Genomic DNA, 11,490 nt, shown 5'->3' with positions numbered 1-11,490 from the left:
GGGTCCAAGGCATATTCTTATCTTTTTTGGGTTTCATAAGGAGCATAGGGTTCCTCCAGCCAGGATCACCTTTGATGTTTGTGCTGGTACACAGCACTGCAGTCTTACTCCATCAGGGTTTGGTTCTAGAGAAGTTGCTGGTGGTGGTTGGTTCCTGGTCAGCAGTGGAAGCTGCATCTCCTTTCTGGTGAAGTCACAGCAATTCTTAATAGGAACTTGTCATCAAAACAATTTAAGAAGGAAATTCTAAAAACATTTTGTTCTTTGTAATTTGGCTGGCAGCCGTCTGCTAAGGAAAGCCACAGCAAGCTATCGGTCCCTGCCAGCAGTGAGACAGAGAAGCTGAACAGCAGCAGCCTTTGTCTTTCCTGGGCTGTCACTCAGATCTTTTTTGGAAACATCTTTTTTCCCATGCTCTTTGATATTTTGCCAGACTTCTGCAATTAAATAAAACACTTTTTTTTTTTTTTTTTCCCCTCATGCAATGATGAAGACTGGTGGCTCTTTTGCTGATGTATATCTATCTCTCAGCTGCTAGCCAGGCAACAAATTAAAAATTCTCCAATGTTTGTGACCACAAATTAAATCTGAATGCACAACAGCTGCTGAAGCTTTCTGTCTGTTTCTAAACTTGTCAGATACAGCCCATCTCTGCTGCTGGAACTTTGCAAGGTGATGGGTTAAGTGAAAAATACTTTGTGTTTTCTTTTTCCTTTGCTAATTAAGCTGCTTTGATTTTGAAGGCAATTGGGCTTACTGAGGATGCACATTTACTGACTTGAGTTACTGGCCTTATTGGGCTACCATTCTGTTCTTTTGGGCCCTAACTCGGCAGAAGGCAAAGCAGGTAGAAAATCATTTTCTTGGATGCAGTTTCCTTTTAATTTTGTTGCGAAGACCAATTTCAGAAATGGTTTGTTGCCTTCTCAATAGGAAACACTACCTCGAATGTATACCCTTTCCTAAACACAAGAAGTCATCAGCCTATCAAATGTTTTTGTTGGGTTTTGTTGCAAATACTCAGGTATAAAGTTACTGTACCATTGTTCCTTTTGTTATCGGGCTGAATTATTCAATACTATCAGCCACTGCCCTTCTTCTAAGAAGAACTCTTTCCCTATTAATTATTAAAAGATGCACCTCCGTGTTGTTAATTAATGCCATTATTTCTTACTCAGGGACACAGTTCTTACAGTACTGCCTAATACAAGATTACTTCTTCAGATCCAAGTAGGCATCCAGCCATATCCTCTGCAGCTTGTTTTGTACCCACTTGGGGCAGTTATAAAATCTGCAGGGCATATCACATCTGGTACAGGTCATCACAGGCTTCAATTAAGTAAATAGTGCTGTGAAAATGAATGTAGCCCAGGCCTGGGTTTTTTCCTCCCTTCACCTCTCTGGTTCTGTTCACAAGTTATAGAACAAACTTGGAACAGCATGCTTAGATTTAGCATACAACTTGCTGTTCCATCACTGAGCGGTGCTAAGTGCTGTCACTTCTGGTGGTGGTCAGAAGTACATCAGTACTGCTGCTCCTATTAGGCTGAAACTTTGTTCGCATTCTGGCTCTAGCCAGAACTAGACTGTCTTAATTTTTTTTAAATGGATAATTTCACATTGTTAGTTTCAAAAGGGCTCTTCTGCAGCTGGGGAAGAATCTTTCCTTTGTAGAAAACTTCTACTTGATTTTTATCTTTTTAAAGCTTAGTATTTAAACAGCTGCTCCAAATGAGAACTCCGAGTATTTGTCTCTCCAGCCTTTTTCTCTATAGGGGACAAATATTGCACTCCAATGCTACAATAATCCAGAGCTGCCTGAAACAAGCAAGAGCAGAGTTTGTCCTTTCCTGCTCTTCCCCCACGTTTCTGATGCCTATTCTCCACTTCCTTGCACTCTCTTTGTTCTCCTGCCCTTCTTTGCTGCCTTTCAATGCCACTGGCAACAGGAGGAGCGACAAGCAGTGTGAATTGGCTGTTCTTTCATGGGAAACTGCAATAGGGGATTGTGCACCACACACTTGCGATGCTGCAGTCCTCACAGATGGGACAAAAAGTAGTGCTCCCAGAGAGAGGGGGGAGGGATTCTGCAGTGCTACCAGGGCTCGATGCCAGCACACTTCTTGCAGTTCAGCAGAGCTTCAAACAGAGATGCTTTGGTAGTTCACTGTCTGTTTCTATTACAGACTGTGGTAATTTCAGGGAGGCTTCCTGCTTGGGGCCTTCTGCGGAAACTCAGTGAGAACTGAGCCCTTAGGGAAAAACCTTTTCTGTTTCTACTGCAATCCCATGTTCTTGTTACTGCTTTGTTTTATTTACTATGTGCGTGAAATCTTAAGATCTGTGTCACTTCTGAGGTACACATATGAAATGCAGAGGCACAAGAGTGTCTTAAAGTACATACCATTGACTTAAAACACAGTGACCCTTTCTCTTGCTCACTGCTATTACGGAGCACCTAAAACATTACAAGTGAAACATTGTTTGCAGAAATTGATTTTTATCGCTTTATTTTCCCCAGGTTTACAATGAGTACTTGACAGCACTGACTGGTTCCTTTCTTTCTTTGTCTTGCAGTCATTTTTCTTCCCCTGTTGTTTGTATAAAGTCTCTCATGCACATCAAAACCAGGGAGGGGAAAAGCTGGGTAAAGTGAGCCAGGTGTTTGCTGGAGTAGGAATGTCACATGTGATATCTGTACCGTAATTAGTATCAGTTAGCATTCAGTTTGACTTTCTCTTCTAAAATGTGTAAACAAAGGGCCAGCGATAGTAGGAAAAAAGCACATAGAAAACACATAATGAGTCTAAATGATATCAGTCGTGCTGCAAGACAATCAGGCTTGTTAAAAACCATTGCTAATTCCATTGGGATTTTTAAGGAACATGAAATGCCCCTTGAGCAATTTTTTTCTTTTTTTTTTTCCACTGTGTTTGCCAAAGTATTTCTGTTTGCTTTGTTGTGTGGTTTCTTCTTGTTTTATTTTTATTTGTTCAGCCTAACATCAGTCTTTGGAGTTCCTTTGAGGGACTACAGGATGACTGCAGCTGATAATGTTACAAACAGTAATATCACATTTGTCAACATGATGATGCAGTATCTTGAAAATTTCCCATATTCCTTTCATACACACAAAGTGGCTCCATAGGATTGTTTTTAAGGCTTTCTGCATCAGCCCTAAGAGGAAGCCAAGCATCTGCAGTCTAAGTTGTATTCCTAATATTTACTGTATGCAGCTGGTATCTTAAATTGTTAGTTTTAAGGTGCACACACGATCAAGGGGATGAGCTTCCAGCTAGCTTATCATGGGATATGCAAAGGGCTTATCCTGCCTTGGCAGCTGGCCATGACAGCACGTCCCTGTGCTTGGCACATAACTGTAGTTTGTGGGTAAGTGGCGCCTGTGCTATGGTCAACAAAAGCCTGCAAAGGAAAATGATGTGTATAATCTGTGTGAGTTCAATTGTGCCTCACCATGGTAAGCAGCATGTCCCTGTGCCTGGCCATTTCTCATCACTGTTAAAGGATATTTGAGTCATCTTGGTCACCTGAACCACCTCAATTATTCAGTCACGTCAATTAGTCACCTTGGTTTCCAGTAAAGCACCAGGAAGAGTATATGGAATCAATAAAGCATGCACTTAAAATGTTGTCTGCAGCAAAACAATTCTAAAGAGCTGAATCCAGAGCCAGTGTCCGGTGTCCACATCCTAGATATTTACTGTATTGTTTTGCAAGGAATTCACTGTACCACAATAGGCATTGGCATGCAGTCGTGAGTTTCTTCCTGGAATAAAACCAGTTTCCTGGCAGAACTACAGTACTTATGCCATTCCACCCCAACCTCAAGGCAGCCCTTTCTGGCACCAGGCAGGGAAGGACCACATAGGCAAGGCTTCCATGTTGGAGGAACCTTTGCTGGGCTGGGAATGCCAGGGACAGGCACACAAGGTGTTGCAGAGGTGCTGGCAGTGATGGGCATTACAAGCCAGAGGCAAGGGAAGCTCAAATCTATGAAAAAAATGAAATAGCTTTTTGGAATGGAAAATTCTTCTCTGAAGATAAAAAGCTCTTTGGGACCCTTATTTATTTATTTTTAGTGAAACACTGTAGACGGAGAAAGGGAAATTAGGACAGGAAAATATGCCACTGTAGTACAGTGGTTAGAGCAACCCACAACTAGGTCAGAAATCAGCTCCTCCTAAAGCACAAAGATGTAGCAGGTACTGGGTTTAGTAATTCTGGCGAGCAGTTACAAATGACAAACAATGAAATAACAGTTCAGTCTCCTTCGACTGACAGATGCTAGGTGTATTCTTCAAGAAACTGTCTGACCAAAATCACAATGGCACAAAGCTCTTGAGTTAAGCCTGGACAGTTAAATCACTGTTAGAAAGCTCCTTAGACTGGAATCTTTTTGCAAGAGAAATAGTGACAGGCAGGCATGAAGCCATTGTATGGGACTGAGCCGCTGGGTGTCCCCTCGCTGTCTAAGCCTTTCTTTAAAATTCCATGATCTGCCATGCAGTGGGTGAAAATAACATTTGAGTGCAATGATAGCACATCTGCTTGTTAATTCAGCTGATACCCATTTCTTTTGAATTGTCCCATGAATGGTGCTTTCCAGACAAAAGATGGACTTGGTGAAGTTTGTCCCTGTTATGCTTCTAGATAGGTGAGATTTGAAGGAAAGGAAAAAAGAAAGAAAGGAATAACTCCAGGACTCTGATTTTAAAGGGAAAGTGTGTTTCAGAGGTCAGTCTTCTGAAAGTATTAAAAGAGGCAAATATTTAATGGATTTATAAACAGTCCTTGGGATTTTCTGAAGCTCTTATCTTAATTGTAAGAATTGCCATTTTCTGCACATTTAAAATTCTTTCTGAATTAAGATGATAGAGGATTAGGACAAGTATAGTTTGTTACTGCTAATGTATTAAAGAAACAAGTAACTAGAGGCTGAAAATAGAGGTGTAACGCATTTGGAATAGTAACACTTCAAAGGCATGAATAAGCTCATTCCTTCTGTCTGAGGTCAGAATTCAGGGACATCCCAGAACAGGCTGATCTCAGTTTAGTGGGGAAGGAAAAAAGGCAGAATTCTACACACAGGCAGCTGAATGCTCTAATGCCTCCTGCAGCCAAATCAGAAATTTCTTATGCCCTTAAGCATAAGGTATTTGTGCGCCTCTCTGCAGGTGCAGGCTTGCTGCAGAGGCTCCCTCTTGGAGACAGTGCTCTTTGTGCTCAGCACCAGCAGGAGGTGGGGGGAATCATTGGGAACAGCGTGGTGTGCTGGCACCAGATCCCTGTGACATTCTGTTCTTCAGGTTGGAGCTAAAACCAGCAAACTTCGGTGATAAACATAAGACAAGACCTCCAAGGTTAATGAGACAAGTGATTGCCTAGGACTAATAGTAGGGTGGAAGCAGTGGGGAGTATAAGCAGTTTTCAAATTAATTGCAGTTTTTATTGGTTTTATGTTGCGTCTGCTGCAGGTTCTCATAATCATCACATCCTAAAGATTTCCACTTTATCTGGTTCATGTGGAAAACATCACCACTTGATTTGGTTTGAAGAGGAAAATGAGTACCATGCACTGTGTGCCTTCACCGGTGATTCCCAGGGAGCATTCCCAAAAAGCTTCAAGTAATCAAACATCATACGCTAAGGAGCAGAAATCTAAAATGTTTTTGGGGAAATGGAAAAGCAGGAAGGCCTGAGCAAAAGGCTTTGTGCTACATGAGCAGATGGATGGGGAGAAAAGCTTTGCATCTCAAATGAAAATTCCAGCATATACACTTGATGCAAGCTGTGTAAGTGCTTGTCACTGGGTCTGTCTGTTGGCTGTGTCCATGACCATGCTTGTTGCTGTGCCTGCCACAAAACCATGAGAAAAACCAGTTGGAAAAGACCCCATAGATCATCACATTCAAACTGCTGCTCAAAGCAGGGATAACTCTTATGATGAAACACCATGACAGGCCTTCTCTAGGCCAGGGTCACAACTTAAAAGTGTAGACAATAAAAAAAAACAAATTGAATGCTTAGTCTAAGAAATGTATGTATTTGGTTTTGGGAAAAAAAAGCAGCCACTGCACTTCAGCTTCACTTCATTCTTTCAGCTGCTCTGCGTCATGCTCCAGATAAGCAAGTTCATTCCAAAACACACCCAACTGATTTTTAATTTCTCAAGGGCACAAGCTGCCAATGAATGCTGTGTTTTTCCCGAGCACAAGGCCATTTGCTTAATAATATTCAGTGAATATATGTTTTGTTTTTCTTTATTCAGGGTCAAAACAAGCTGAGAAATAATAGAAAGGGAGAAGGCAGGCAATGCACAGGAAGATGTGCAGCCCTGTATACATCATGCATTCAGAAGGCAGAGCAGCTTTTTTTTTTTTTTTTTCCCCCTACGCCTTTATGTGCTGATATTTTCTTTAACTTTCTGCTCATCGCTTGTGAGAGAATGGAGTTGCTTGGCCCAAACAGCAATCACCAGATGAAAGAAATTCACAGAGAGAGTAGAAAGACTGAATGAGAAATCATAGTGTACCCGTGTTCTGTTTTCTTTGTTATTTCTGCAAGGCACAGTCAACATGCTCACCCGGCTCCACTACCTTGGCTTACTTACATTAAAGTTACTGCTCTCACACTGTGATGACGTGAGAATCTCTCAGAAACAGGAAAAAAACAGCATAGTTGTGAACAAAATCTTGAAAATATGAGCAGCAAATGGCTCAGAATTCAGAAGGTAAATTTAAAGAATCCAATTTCCTTCATAACATCAGTCTTAAGCTAGTGACATTACTCATTTAGACACCTGATGTACATTTTGAAGCAATTAGTACAGTAATAAATACTTGGTCTCTGCCCCTTGCAGTTCATCTTTCTTTAAAATACCTCCTTAATAAAGCCACTGAGCTTCTTTTCTTGCAAAGAGAAGCTGCTAATAAGCTGAACACAGTACTTTTAAGTATGCATAAGGAGCATATAGAAAAAAGCAACGGCTGTTTCCTCTCGTTAGCCAAACAATCTGCTGCTGCCAGCCAGTTCTGCTTAATATCCACCATCATCTGTGCGCAAGCTGGGAAGCAGTTCCATCATCTGGCCTACTCTCTTGAAAGTACTGAATGAGTATCTGGCTCTTATACACACACGGTAACACACGGTAAGAGTGCTCAGTATGGTCATCTGTTAGCACAGCTTTCAGTGGTCTTCTCACAAGCAGATGAGGTTAATAGTGTGCTAAGTGCCTAGAAACTACCAAAGAGAAGAAAACACCTCTTACAATTTGCTACTTGGAGCATCCGCTGACACCCAGAGTTTGTGGATGAAACTTCAAGGTCTTGCACTTACTTCATACTCACTTCTTCACTGTTGAGATGCTTCTCAGTAGTGTACAATATGTACCTCTGCACATTACAGGCTAACATAGCAGGGAAAGACAGCTGCTGAGCAGTGAGTCAGCATAATTAGAGGTTCAGTAACTTCCCCCAAACTGGAAGGAGTTTCTGCATCCTGGAGGAATACATGGTTTCCCATCATTCCCATTTCATGGGGTAGAATAAGTATCCTTGAGAATTCCAGGATATCTCTATGTTTCTGATACTGTAAGTGATTTCTTGAGAGAGCAGCAAGCATGAATTTTATCATACAAACAAAATCACATTTAAATGTAACCTACAGCACAGTTCAGACCCTCCCGTTGTTGGAGAACTTCAACTGGAAGGCTGTTCCTCTGCTGTCACTCTGTCCTTCACGTCTGTGGTGCTTCTGTGCTTTCCCTGAGTTTACTTTTAGAGAAACTGAATTTGTCCTTCATGATTCTTCCCTTGACACTGGACAAAGCTGTACTTTTTTTTCCCTCTGAGGATTAGTATTCCCAAGAAGGCCAGGCTTTTCCTCTGTGCCTTTTTCATGTTCAAAGTCAGTTGTTTTGCAGCATCAGCACCACCCTGTGTTCCTTTTCAGTCAGTAGCCTGAAAGCTGTCAGTGGATACAGATCTCTTCTGGGCTCTGTGGAAACCATCTGCATTCTGGGCTCACGAGAACCAGTTGCTGCAGCATTTCTTTATTAGAGAAATTCACACACCTTTGATTTATCCACGCTGATCTTTCTTGCCCATGTCTGATTCTTGCCTTTCCTCTGTTCTATTTAAATTTAGAAGTGCACAAAGCTGATTTTGAACCCAGGCAGAGCGTAAACAAGTGCTGTTTGCTTTTCTAGGCTTTCAGGGGAGGACTGTGTTATTTAGGCTTAAATGAATCACTCAGGCTTGTGCCAGTAACATTTGATCTCTATTTTGCCTTTAGAACTCTTCAGCTAAAGGAGCACCATCAGCTGCTGTTTCAGGATGGATTCTCTAAAGAAAAAAGATTTCAGGTACAGTGACAGCCACCAAGTCATCATATAGATACAATGACACATGTTACATAAATCACTTACAAAAATAATAGAACTACCCACACAAACAAAGCTAAGGAAACATGTAAGGGAAACTGAATCTCAATATGGACAAAAGAAGTTGAAAGCTGAAACAAAAGGAAATAAACAGAGATAAAGTTACTGTAACAGGACTCTGTGGCGTGACTATAAAAGCAGCATGTGAGTGAACCTATGTGGTGAAGAAGGGACAGCCCATGACCTCGATTTACACAGCTATTTCAAATTATTTCTGTTCTTTCTGTGTCCTATGCTGCTCTCAGGAGTAACGCTGGGTGCTCCTCTCTCTCACTTGGCAGCGTTTCCCGGAGTTGACTTTTCCCTTGAGAAGACACAGCCCCATTTGGGATCTCTAGAGGCTGCATCCATACAAATCTGATCACTGAGGGTATTTTTGTGTTTGACACAGATTTTCCAAGCAAGGGACAAAGTGTGCCAACAGATGTGGTCCGTGTGCTCAGCTTCCCCTGGGCCCTGCCAGGGGCTGTGTGCATGCTACAGGGACACCAAGGGGAGGCCAAGGCAGTGCTCCTGCCTCAGTCCTCCCAGCAGCTGGCAGAGCCAGAACCTGGGCTGAGGGACAACATGCTCCAAGTCTTTTTGGAAATGTGGGCCAACCTGTAAGAGTGAGTTACAAGACTTACCATAGGTGAGAAATGATCTGACTGGGGGCAAAGGATGCTTCATATTTGACTTGTTCTTCTATGGTTGAACTTATTTTACTTTGTTTGAAGGGACAGAGGCCGTATCCTTGGATACATCAACAATACTGTTTTATAATTCTTTCTGCTAAAATGTATGGTTGTCAGCATTATGCAAATATCTCAGCAATAATTAGTAATGATATGGAGAAAATTATGTTAGCCTGTCAGAAAGCTTCATTAGGGAAAAATAAATAGAAACATCTCAAGCAGCTGATATACTGAAGGAGTGCAACACAAATGTATATTATCACTACAAAGTAGGCATGGTGTTGTCATTTACTTGTTCTGGGTTGTTTTAATTTTATTTATTTTTGTATATGCTCAAAAATCAGAGAATGTCAGAGAAATAAACCAGGTTTATTTTTCCCGCAGCAGATCCTCTGTTTGCAGTTTCTTTGCAGCCCCATAGGCTGAATTGTGCCAGGTGGTATGAAAGCAATTTCTCAAGTCCTGTAATGCCACCAATTGAAGTGCAGGTGCGGAGTGCAGGATGCAGGGGCAGTTGTTAATGTTGAACTGTTAAATGAGATACTTAGGTGAAGGTGAATGAGCTTTTGGCACCCAGAAGCCATGTGAGTGACAGATTCAAATACCAAAATGCTGCTGTCAGCCTACGGTGTGTCAGATCAGTGGCTGCAATGCCAGCCTCTTTCTTCCTGTTGACTGGGAGATGGTGGAGGAATCTGGGGCAGACAGCAGGGCTTCTGCCTAAGTGCAGACACGTCCCATATACTGAATATGGAGTAAGCATTTTTAAGAGTTATGTATTTTATTTATCTTTCAAAGTAATGTTCAAAAATAGTTCCCCATTTTCAAGTATTTCGACCAGACGATTAATGGTCAGGGCATTAATCAGAAATAAGTTACAATTCAGAGTTATCTATTGACTGAACACATGTGACCCTTCACAAATATCTCCTGGGTTCATAAACTGTTAAATATTAACAGTGTAGCAGGCCATTATTTCTATGTATAGCCAGTGGATTAACATGCATTACATCAATTGCAAGCTGCGCTTTTTTTTTTTTAAACAATACTACCAAGGTGGGGGAGGAGCCCACTCTGTGTAAGGCTGTGGTGCAGTTACACAGAAGCAGATATGCTGTATCAATGACTCCCAGATCTCTAAGAAGGGCTTTAACTGAGAAGACCACAAAACTTGACTCATTGAGTGCAGGTAGAATACATTCCCTCTCCTGAAGAGCACTTGTATGCTGGAAGATTGTTTTAAAGCACTACCAATGGCTTTTTGCTTTGGTACCTCAGTATGGTCTCAGAAGAGAGGACCAGAAGAGGGGAATCACCTTTAAACTCAACAATCTCAATTTTAAAGAGCATTCTATTGCAATTTATTGCTGAGTAAAAGAGGTACTTACAATCCTGGTTCCACTGACATTTCAAAATTAAATGCTGTATGTTACGTGAAACACATTTTCTATAAAGTTATTTTCATTTTAACTTCAGATTTGAATAATATATTTAATGAGGACTTCTCTAGAATTACTAGACAACTTCTCCCTAGCAGAGAAATACTACCTAAGGTTTGTGTTGAAGAACTGCTTAGCATTGGGATTTTTAAAATTGAGATTTGGACTCTGTGAAGGCTCTTATATAGGGATGCTTTACCTGAGAAGTTGCAGCACCACTTCTGCCCAGATCCTGTTTCAGGCTTTTTGCAAAGCCCAATCATCACACGTATTTGTACTGAAATTCAGCCCGATGGTAGTAGTTCTGTTTGTAGTTGCACCTTCCTAGCTGATCTTCCAGCATATGTTCTAAACACAATTTAAAAATACGCAAGTCCACAGGTAAACTTATCTCAGACATTAAGTTGGGAAAACCGCTGAAAAATAGAAATACAGCCCAGAAAAATTACAGCCCAGAAACATATGCTTTGTTGGGGGTGGACAACTGAAAGGAGCTTCCAGTAGCTTAGCTTTAGACATAGACATGAACACTGGAGATAAGGGGTGCTGAGACCCGTATGGCTGAGAACTTGACAACTCCATCTGACACAGGCCCTTTCTGACCCCAGTGAAGTCTATGCTGACTGCTAGTGTAGTGCTGCAGATGGCTCCTCCCTCAGTCTGAAACACAGGCCTCAAGATGACCAGTGGTGCCATCCTGGAAGCACCCATTTATCTCTGACCCAATCACAAAGAGATGGAAACAATCACATCCCACAGCTGTGATAGGTGCCTGGCTTCTAGGAACAAAGCTTCAGTGAAGCACACCCTGCTGAGTGCAGTGGAGAACTTTGTCTGTGTCTGCTGTACACTGGAGGCACAGATGCATTCTCAACTAGCCAAACTCTGCCAGAAAGCAACATTTGCTAGCAATGTT

The sequence above is a fragment of the Tympanuchus pallidicinctus genome, unplaced genomic scaffold (assembly GCF_026119805.1).
Source record: "Tympanuchus pallidicinctus isolate F22 unplaced genomic scaffold, pur_lepc_1.0 scaffold3, whole genome shotgun sequence".
Lineage (NCBI taxonomy): Eukaryota > Metazoa > Chordata > Aves > Galliformes > Phasianidae > Tympanuchus > Tympanuchus pallidicinctus.
The sequence above is the reverse complement of the archived record's forward strand: the minus strand, read 5'-3'. Positions refer to the sequence as shown.